Genomic DNA, 10,957 nt, shown 5'->3' with positions numbered 1-10,957 from the left:
ACGAAGGCAGTTAGGAAGAAAGGCAGATACGGGAAGCAGTAGGGAACAAAGTGAGAATGGCCAAGTATTTAACTCTATATTGGTAAAGTTTTCAGAATCCAATTACAAAATTGACTTGTAGTGGTTTTATTTTCCAGGCTGGTATCTCAGTTCTGCTAACACACGTACACATGCACACATGCATGTATGTATGCACATATACATGTGCATGCACACACACTTATTTCACAACTATTCAGGGTTTTCTGCAGAGAACCAGATGCTACAATAACAGCGTATCTGTTAAACTTTTACGTGATGGAAGGGTCGAGACAGACTTAGGTTCCTAGAACACAATGACAATCAAAAGACAACCTTATCATATTTTTGCATTTTATGGTTCCTATTTTTAATTCTAATTTCTGATATTTTTGTTTCAAGGAAGCTTACAAGTTTGTTATCAGCTAAACAAGGAAGAAACCCAGGTGCTCACCATCAACGCCGAGAACTTTGCCAACAGAAGGATGCACCACTTGAAGATTATCCAAGAGGGAAGAGAGCTTAGCATTCATGTACTCTACTTCCCTTCTTCTCCATCAGCCAAATGTGCCCTGGTGCACAACAAAACATTCTTGGGCTTCTACCCAAAGCCAAGTGTGGTGCTGAGATCAGGGGATAGACATGAACTAAACTTGGCTGCAGCCTTTGGGTGCTAGACAAGGTGAACTGAAGGGTGCTCCCCTCTACCCTCCAGCTTCACCATCTCCTGGGACCTTCTGAGAAACGAAGATTCCCACATCTGACCTACCGAGTCAGTAGTTCTTTTTGTGGGGAGTTAGCAGGTGATCCTGATGCCTGCTCAGGTTTGATAACTCCTGGGCTTGTGTATGACAAGGGAGACACACAGCTGGGGAGGAAATCATGAGAGGCTGGCCAGGGCTCGGGAGAAAATGTGCCCAGGTAGTGCAGGGGCACAGGTGGAGGGGACGCTGATCTCACCGGGGCATCTGTGCTTGATTCCCAGACGAAGTTGGGAGTCACCTGAGTGTGGAAGGGGAGGATGAGCTGGCTCAGTGGGGAAGAGAGGGAAGTGTGCGGGTGGCGGGTCCATGTGGCGTCAGCACAGCCGTGGAGGAGCACGGCAGGTGCCCCGTGGGATTCCAGTGGTCCTGGAACAAAGGGCAGGCAGCAGGCACGGGCACATCTCGGAAGGGAACTGGCAGAGGTCGGCTCATCCTCTTACAGCATGACCCTGATCTAGTCAGCCCTTATGGGGCAGGCACTCAGTAAATATTTATCAACTAAACGAATGACTTCCATAGGCTTACTGTACCCTGTGGAGAAGGTAAACCAGCTCTGTGGCGAGTGAAGGGAAACCTTTGGCTTTTGGGCAGGGCAGAAGCGTGGGCAGATCTTCATTTTTCAGGGGTGCTCTGTGATCACTGCCCGGAGATGCACACCTGGGGGGTGAGATGTAAGACAGGGACCACTCGGGAAGAGCTGAGGAAGCTTGCTGGCGCCGTGGGGCAGCCGTGGCGGGGGCTTTGAGAAATGGTTCAGAAGTAACATCAATAGCCGTGGGTGAACTTTTGGATGTGGGCTGTGGGCAAGTGAAGATTGATTTCTAGTTTTTTTTTTAAATGGGTGGAATTCAGAAATAATTCTCAGCTATATGGGACAAATAACAATTTCTGAGTGATTATAATTTAATGGCCTTACCTCTGAAATTTACTCTTGAAATAAGAGGAAAATCTTTGGAGCAAGTGTGGGCTGGGCCGGAGTGGAGGGTGGGAGGGATGGGAGGACGGCTTCCCGTCTGCACAGGCTCTGCTAATGGCCCATCTGGACGCACTCAGGTGAGCGTCTGCACATGGCCCCTCCTTTCTCTCCCACGGTGTTCCTTCCTTCCCCATCTAAAGTGTTCCCAACAGTCAGTTCATGGCACTGGTGAGCATGTATTGCCAGAGCACCGCAGCATGCAGGCACACTTTTTATTTATTAACTTTAAATCAGTTTATGGGGACAGCCACACAGCACGGTTGCTTCCCTGACACGCCCATCCCCTCACCCTATCTAGAGCTTTCCTCCCTCCCCACCCCCAGCTTGGGACAAGCCATTCAGTCCAAACAGGAAAGGTTTGGCTACAGCTCCATCCGCAGCCCCCCTGGCCCCCGGGAGCAGGGTCTCAGGTGTTACTCAGGACCAGGGAGAGAAAGCGGTGGGCAGTGACCACTGTACTCAGCCAGTAGGGGCTCTGGGACCTAAGAACAGATCCCTCCCACCCACAGCTTGAATTATTTTCTCTGCTTCTCTTTCCTTTGTGGCTCTAGGAAGGAGACCCTGGGGGACTGACCTGTCGCCAGGGGCAAAGACTCCAGGTGATGATTTGAGAATTGAAACTTGGTATGTGCTTTTTAAGGCCCAGGTGTCTCCAGAAATGTCCAGGTGGTGGGGGGTGAACTTCAGTGTCCTGTGTCAAATGCATTGATGACATTAAACCGATTTAGCCAGTTTACCAAAATGCCAGCATAACAACAAACTATAAAGAAGGAGGTTCTGCACATTTTTGAAATTAACTTAATTATGTCCTTGGAGATGGCTTTGGGTGTGAATCTTGTGCCAAGTCACTCACATTTCTGAGCTTCAGTCTACTTGGTAAATACCAAATGCAGCTGAGCCCAGACAGTTCTTGCAAAGATCACAGGAAGAAACACAGCTGAAGGAACACTCATGAAGCCTGGCATCTAGGGCTCTCTCAAAAGAGCTGTGTTCTGTTTTCTTCTTTTCCATCTCATTTAATGACTTGGGAAGACAAGTGGGAATCGTAGATTCTGAGGTCAGCAAGTATCACTAGGCCAGATTATGAACTTTACACATCCGCGAGGTTTAAAGGACTATGATGCTTCACCCGGAACACCTCACTCACTGTAATTGAAAACAAAAACAATACTAAACCACAAAAATAACTTAAGGAAGTCTAGTAACCAAATGAATCTCTCACTGAATACTTGATTGTGTAGCCCATATCGTAAATACAGAAGTCCTAAAAGTAAATATTTATGCTACCCCCATGTTCTTTCTCTTTTGTTCTACGCCTTTGCTAGGATGTCCACATTGGCAAGCCAGCCCCTGAACCAGTAGTGGTGCCCCTCTGTCAGGCCAGAGCCCAGGCCCCAGCCACCTGTAGCCCTCTAAGAGCACATCTCCTCTGAGCCTTAAACAGACTGGACGGCGACCCAAGGCCCAAAACCCTATGTTACACCTGCAGGTGTGGGACCCTTCAGGGCAGCCGAGGCACCCTGGGGATGCGAAGGCCCATGCCTTCACAGCCACAGATAGGAAGGGACTCTGTGCAAGACGTGCACCCATTCACTCGGCAAACCCACAAGAGGAGTTACTTTGCCAGTTTCTATAGTAAGCCCTACAGAAAACATATTCATAAGATGTCCATGTTCTCAGAAAGACAATAGTTTTGTGGCAGGGGGAGAGAAAAGCAAGTCATCATTTTGAGGCATTTTAAATGCAACTTTAGAGGTAGGAAAAGAGGCATGAGGAGAGCAGCGGAGAGGGCCAGCTGACCTGCCCGAGCCGTCGGGGGGCATCATGGAGGGGGCCGTCCTGGAGGGGGTGGGCTCCGGGGCCATGGGATAGGGCCTGGCACTCCGTAGACACTCAAACAATTGTTGAGAGAGTTTTGTAGACATTCAAATAAAAGCGTAAGTGATTTATTTATTCATAAATGAAATAGTCATAAAGTGTATGATTATTATTCACCAGTCATGGCCAGGGACTTGTCCCCCAGCGGAAGCCCCTCCAGGCTGGGGTTTCCGGACGAGGGTCAGTCTGTGGAGGTGCAGAGGGAGGCGTGGAGAACCCGTGTCTCCCAGGGCCTGGGCTGGGCACACAGCTGAAGGGGTCTTGGCCTCCTGTCCTTCCAGGTGAAACTGTGATAACGAGGATCCTTTTCAAGGATAGCCTCACATGAATATGCAGAGCAGAGCCTGGAAGAAACTGGTTTGACTGGATTGAAGAATGTGGGCAGGGAGGGAGGACTGGGCCTTGGAGTGAAGAGGAGGGGCAAGAGAGGGCACGGGCACTAGCAGTGGGCGGGAGAAGGGTGCTTCCTGGAGGAAGGGCGTGGAAAGGAATCCTGGGGAGCCCCGGGGGTGGCTTTTACTCCCACTGCGAGGCAGGGTGCCAGCAGCTTGGGTGGATGGCAGCTGTGAGGTAGCTGGTCCTCCGGAGGCTCAGACCAAAATATTCGCTCCGGAATGGCCTCCCGGGGCCAAGCCTGAGTGAGACCCGGTCAGGGTGGGCACTGCTGTGGCAGAGGGGCCAGTGATGGCTCTGCGGATGCCTGGAAGGAGGGGAAGATGGGAGCCAGCGTCTGTTTCCCATTTAATGTTCATCCTCTGGGGCACTTCCAGAGAGGGCTTCATTTGTTTTTTTGTTCCCAGCAAAGAATTTGGTGAGAAGATGTCAGTGGGGAGATAAATACGGTCGAAAGTGGTACAGAATTTCCTAGGGAGAAGACTTGTGTGAAGCCTTTATTTCACCAAGAGGAAAGAAAAGGGTTTTCAATGTACATTGTGGGAAAATTAGCAACACGTCTCTCATCTCCCTGGAGAGAGTATCGCAGAAAGGGGCCCGCTTGTGTGCGCTTCGCAGCTGTTTCCAGGTGGGGGGCTTTGGGGGCTCTGCAGGCTCCATTGATGCGCTGTATTTTCTGTTTTCCTGCAGGTGGACCAGCAGCTCCAACTCAGTTACAACTTCTCCCCGGAGGTCAACTTCAGGGCTGTCAGGTAGCTCACCTTGGGCAGAGTCACATTTCCCGTGGGCAATGTTAGAATAAAGGACATTTCTGGAGCCACTTGCTCCCGTCACATCCAAGGTCTAGAACCAAGAGTTCTGGTGCAGGAGACGCTGAGACGCATGCCTGGCAGGGTCGAGAAACAGCATTTACATCTACATTACAGAAGCTTGAGTCACGTACATTAACCAAGAAATGAAGAGAATAAGTTTTAACATATTTTCTAATTAATTTCAAAGGTTTCCTTAATTTTTTTTCTTAAATTTACTTACTTTTTACTTAAAGACATTAGGATTTGAAAAACCCAATTATTGGATTGCTCAAATCCTTAATGCTTTCATTCATTCATCAACAATTGAAAAAGGATCAACTTTGGATTTTCCCCTTCTCTAATGGTGATTTTCTTTTTTTCTAGCTGCAAGTTCAATGAATTTTCATTTTATATATGATGAAGGTATTTATCAGGTGCAGGCTAGGTTGAAATACTTGTATCTTCTCAATGAATTGGAAGTTTTTAAAAAATTTTTTTATACCAAAGTGATATTCTAACTTTTTAATATCTGTGCTCTAATCTATTCTGCCTGTTATTAACACAGCTAATTGAGTTTTGCCTTAGTTATTATTTACCAGGTCTGCCTTTTCCCATTATTTTTTCTTTCAATTTTTCTTTCTCTTTAAGCCTTATATCTGATCTTGTGAAAAGCATGCTGCTGAATCTTGCACAGATTATCTGATCCGGCCATCTCTGTTTTACGAATTGGCAACTGTGAACCCCCTTACATTGTTGGGTTACTTGGACAGCTGGGTTGGTTTCTGCCTCCTTATTTACTATTCAGTGTTGCCTATGATTCTGTTTTGCCCTTCCCTGAGCTCTCAATCCCAGTACATGCAGGAAACAGCAACTGGAGGCGTTTTAAGCAGGAATGGATTTCACATGGGGAAGTGAGTTGCTCACAGAAGTGTGCCAACACTTGTGGTGTGAATTGTTAGTGTTTCCGATGACTCCCCAGGTGTCAGTGCTGATGATTCAGAAGCCACCGTCAAGGTCTGCACCTATGTTAGGCTGGGGTCAGAGGGCCCAGGGCCCCAGGACTGCATGGTGACTCGGAAGCAGGGGAATCTGAAACACGGCTAGAGGGCACTTCCTGTTGCCAGGCTGCAGGCTCACTAGAGCCTTCCACATTCGGGAACAGTTTCTAATTCCCAGAGCCCAGTGTGCGCCCAGAAACCTAACTGCAGTCAGGTTGGGACGTCTAGTTTAGTGGCGAGAGCCAACCAACAGCCACCACCTTCTAGATGGGCTTTTATGTTTCTTATTCCATCCCGCCTGCCACTAATAACCACTCTGTGTAGAGCTTCTATTTTCAGTTGACTGACAGAGTCACTAATTCACATGTGCCTCATTCCTATACCTTCTACCAGGTGTGATGTCCTTCTAGAGATGAGTCCTTTTGCATTTCTTCTGTGTAAGGGGCCCTTTATCTGAAATAGGTCTTTATTTCCTCTTTATTCTTGGGAGATAATTTTGCTAGATGTACAAAAGCCAATGTGAAGGTGATCTTGCCTCAGATCCTGAAAGAATCCTTCAGGCGGGTGATGGAGTCAGGTCACCCTGGCTCATAAGGGCCTACGGTGCACACCTCTGCCCAGGCCTGCATTCAGTGACGCTGTGGCCGTGTGAAATCGGCCAAGCTCAGAGCTTTCATGGAAGCCAGAAGTTCTAGGGCTGCCCTGCTGCTGGTGAGCCAGGCAAACCCTCCTGGGCCCGCCTGCATGCCCCCCTCTGTCTGCTGCTGTTGAGCTGGTCGTCAGTCTGTCCTGCCTTCAAATGTGTTCTGACCACCCCCCACCCCTCCAGCCACCAGCTGCTTTTATGGTTATCTCTTTGATTTCAGTGTTTCACAGTTTTATTTGGTTTGTGTCTGGTTGTTGATTTCTTTTTAAGTATCTTATTGGATATGTTTCTGTCTCCTGTATCTATTTATTAGTTCCTATGTGTCTTTATATCGAGTTTATATGTTTCCATTAGTTCTCAAAAATGAAAGAAATTGAAGGTAACACAAATAAATGGAAAGGTATCCTATGTTTGTCGATTGGAAGAAATAAGAGTTACAATTTTACATACCACCGAAAGCAATCTAGATTCAATGTGATCCCTATCAAGACTGCAGTGGCACCTTCTACAGAAGTAGAAAAAACACTCCTAAAATATATATGGAAGCAAAGAAAACTGCAAATAGCCAAAGCATTCCTGAGAAGAAAGAATAAAGCAGAAGGCATCACACTTCCTAAGTTCAAAATGTATTAGAGGCATAGTAATTAAAACAGAATGGTACTGGCATATACATAGACCAACGGAACAGAATCAAGAGCCAAGACATAAACCCATGCATATATAGTCAATTAATATTTGACAAGGGAGCCAAGAATACTGAATAGAAAAAAGACAGTCTCTTCAGTAACTGGATACTCACATGTGAAAGAATGAAACTAGACCCTATCTTATACCACTCCCGAAAGTTAACGTGAAATGGATTAAAGACTTAAATGTAAGACAAGAAACCATAAAACTCCTAGAAGAAAACAGGAAAAAAGCTCTTGACTTAGGTTTTGGCAATTATTTTTTGGTTGTGACACCAAAATCACAAACAACAATATCAAAAATAGACAAGTGCAACTACAAACTAAAAAGCTTCTTCCCAGCAAAAGAATCACTAAACAAAATAAAAAGACAACCTAAGGAATGGGAAAAAATATTTGCAAATCATATAGCTGATAGGGGGCTTATACCCAAAACATATAAAGAACTCATACAACTCAAAAGCAAAACCATCATCATCATCATCAAATTAAAAAACAGGTGAAGGACCTGAATAGATATTTTTCCAAAAGGGTATACAAATGGCCAACAGGTACATGAAAAGGCGTTCGACATCACTAATCATTAGGAAAATGCAAATTCAAAACCACAAGGAGTTATCACTCACCACAAGGAGATACTCTGATGCTAGCCTGTTAGAACAGCTATCATCAAAAGGACAAGAAATGCTGGCAAGGATGTGGAGAGAAGGGACCCCTGGCGCACTGCTGGTAGGATTATAAATCGGTTACAGCCGCTATGGAAAAGAGTATGGAGCTTCTTCAAAACATTTAGAGAAGAACTGATTTTGATCTGCAATTCAATATGATCCAGCTATTCTACTTCTGGGAATATATCCTAGGGAAACAAATACACTATGTTGAAGGGATATCTGTGCCCCCATGTTCATAGCAGCATTATCTACAACTGCCAAGATGTGGAAGCAACCTAAGTGTCTGCTGACAAGGGAACAGATACAGATGTGGTATGTACATGTGTGTAACACACACACACACACATACACACAATGGATTATTATTCAGCCATAAATAAAGAGGAAATCTTGTCATTTGAAGGACATTATGCTAAGTGAAATAAGTCAGATAAAGAAAAATACTATGTGATTTCACTTACGTGTAAAATTTAAAACAAAACAAAAAACCGAGAAGAGATACCAAATTTATGGTTACCAGAGGCAGGGGATAGGGAAATTGGATGAAGGTGGTCAAAAGGTACAAACTTCCAGTAATAAGTACTAGGGATATAACGTACATGATAGTTACAGTTCACACTGCTTGTGTGGTGGATATGAGAGTTCTTAAGAGTAAATTCTAAGAGTAAGTTCTTAAGAGTAAATCCTCATCACAAAGAAAAAAATATATATTTTTGATGTGTATGAGATAATGGATATTAACTTACTGTAGGATTCAGTTCATGATATATATGTCAAGTTGTTATGCTGCACACTTTAAATTTATACAGTGCTATATGTCAAATATATCTCCATAAAACTGGAAGTTAAAAAAAAATTCTGGAGATATGTATAGACCATAAAAAGTAGACATACCTGGAAGTGAGGTAGCTCCAGATCTTTTTTTATAGGAAAGCTAGTTTTGTGCTTTAAGACACTAAAGCTCCTTCTTACTAGCAAAACTCTGATATAAAGCAAAACACATTGTGTTTCCTCTGTCCTCAATTACTGTGGGGAGCCTCAGTTTTACATCTTCTCATGCCATGTTTTGGAGCACAGATGTAAGAAAGAGGCAAGCAATGACACTATAATTAATATAAATGAATGAAAAGTAAGTAAAAAGGATACATAACCAAAACAGCAAAAACGCTCCTTGTCATGTGCACAAAGTACTTGCTGCTTTGGGTTACTGTCACACCTTTTTGAAAACACCAAACCTTGTTTCTGTAATCTACTACAATTCCGATTTACCACATGAGGACTATAAGGATCAATAGTCCTGAAACCCAAAGAAACCCCCCCACACCAACAAGCACAGACAAGGAAAATGGGTAGTTTGCTATAAAAGGCTAGAAGGACCACAGAGATTTCCTTCCTGCAAGTCACCATGACTCTTAAAACCCACATATTTAATAATGGCTGTCATTATATGACAGCTCATGATGGGAAACAGGAGTCTCCACCAGCAAAAGCTCAGGGTCAGGCCCTGGGAGGGCTGGGGGATGGACGAGCTGATGTTCAGGCAGGCAAGAACACTCCACCCATGCTTGCTGGAGATGGCATGCAACAGTAACTCGCAAAAATCCAAGAGGCTAAATATAGATACATCCTTCGGAAAAGATAATATTAATAAGAACCGCATGTAGTGTTATCTTAAACGCCTCAATTGCTAACAGGAGGTGCATCCATGTTCCAATTGTGAAATCACATGCTCAGCAACGTGGCCCAGATCAGTCTTCAGCAACATCCCAAACATACACCTTGTGGGATTAAGGACTGGAGCTGCCGACCTCCACGGTCCAGAACGGAAGGAAGCAGACAAACTGAATTCACTATTGTCTAAGAGCTCCTTCTACAATGACTTTTATTATAAATGTGTTCTTTCAGAATAAACAAATACTGCATCCAAGACTATCTGAAAACTTGCTCTAAAGTAATAAAAGAGGAAAAATGGAACCAGGAACCACTTAGAAGTAGAGACAAACAGCAAAGACACCTGCATGCCATGCTAAGAGCCTTTCCTCCAGGCCAAAGTAACAGAAAGTTAACAGAGAATATTTACGTATCTCATTGGCCTATTGAGCTAAAATAAGCTTTGAGTTTGGTAATCTGCATGTGTTCTGTCAACTGAGCTGCCCCTCTCCTCAGTCCTGAGAAGCTGACTGGGAAGACAGTCAGTCTTCAGAGCCCAGCATCAATGAGAAAGATCTTGACTTTGTTATTTGTGATTCTTTGCTCACGGACAACTACTCCCTATTTGCCAGGAGCAATGTCAGAGTAGTCCTTCAGCACGCCAGCCACGTGTTCATTATGGGTCTTAAACCGTCGCTTTTTCTGTGAAGTAGGCTTTTTCCTTCTCTGAATAGGAGGCTACAGGAAAAGGTAAAAACAGAAACAACAACTTCTCAGACAGGTAATGCAGTGAGGATTTACTAAAGACACCCAGAAACCTGCAGCAAGAGACACAGGGGTTTGGGCCCTTTTTCTGCTTTGTAGCCCAGCCTCACACACCAGGACCCACTGCACACTCCCCGGACACGAAGGACCCAGTGCTTTCTGTTATGATGAAGTCATACCCCCACACCCAGAATAAATGGGCTGGCACAAAAACTACCACAACTATTCTAGGCACTAAGTGGATAAAAAGAGAGGCAGAAAAGCTCTTTGTTTTTCATCTCTATTATCAAGTCTAAGAATATATCCACCATTACCAATAAAAAAAGATCTGAAATAAATACGGCAAAATATAGAGAGAAGGCAAAACTGGGAAACACATGGGCACGTGAAGATTTATTAAATATTACTCTCTGTTCTTTTCTGTATACTACAAGTATTAATACCACATAATTTAAAAAATCAACAGACTAAGCAATAATAGGAAGCCATGAAGTGCTCATGAAGTGCTGTAATTATACTACTTCATGAAGATAACTGCAAGCAATCTCCCCTTTTAAGGAGTCCTAAAAGCGCACTGAATAAAACATTTACACACACGCAATCGTAAAGAAAGCAAGCTACAAAACTTGACGGTGGACAAGGGGAAGGCGGGAGAGAGGAAGGACAGCCTCAGTCTGGGGTGTGGTAAATGGTTCCTCATCCTGGCTTTGTCCTTGGACTA

The 10,957-nt window shown here is 44.6% G+C and overlaps 1 long non-coding RNA gene across 2 annotated transcripts in view; it reads right to left on the bottom strand.

Annotated features, from left to right (window-relative positions):
• Window positions 1–219: 219 nt before the first annotated feature.
• LOC140845145 (uncharacterized) overlaps window positions 220–10,957 on the bottom strand; it is a 102,392-nt gene continuing 91,654 nt past the window's right edge. Inside the window, exons 4-5 of one of the 2 annotated variants that reach the window (XR_012123866.1) lie at window positions 3,559–10,209; window positions 220–2,904 (exon numbers count right to left, since the gene is read on the bottom strand). This is a non-coding gene — a long non-coding RNA (uncharacterized lncRNA). The remainder of the gene's footprint in view (window positions 2,905–3,558; window positions 10,210–10,957) is intronic. The other variant, XR_012123865.1, reaches the window with a different exon arrangement.

The sequence above is a fragment of the Manis javanica genome, chromosome 12 (genome assembly GCF_040802235.1).
Source record: "Manis javanica isolate MJ-LG chromosome 12, MJ_LKY, whole genome shotgun sequence".
In the NCBI taxonomy this organism is placed as follows: domain Eukaryota; kingdom Metazoa; phylum Chordata; class Mammalia; order Pholidota; family Manidae; genus Manis; species Manis javanica.
The sequence above is the reverse complement of the archived record's forward strand: the minus strand, read 5'-3'. Positions and strand labels throughout refer to the sequence as shown.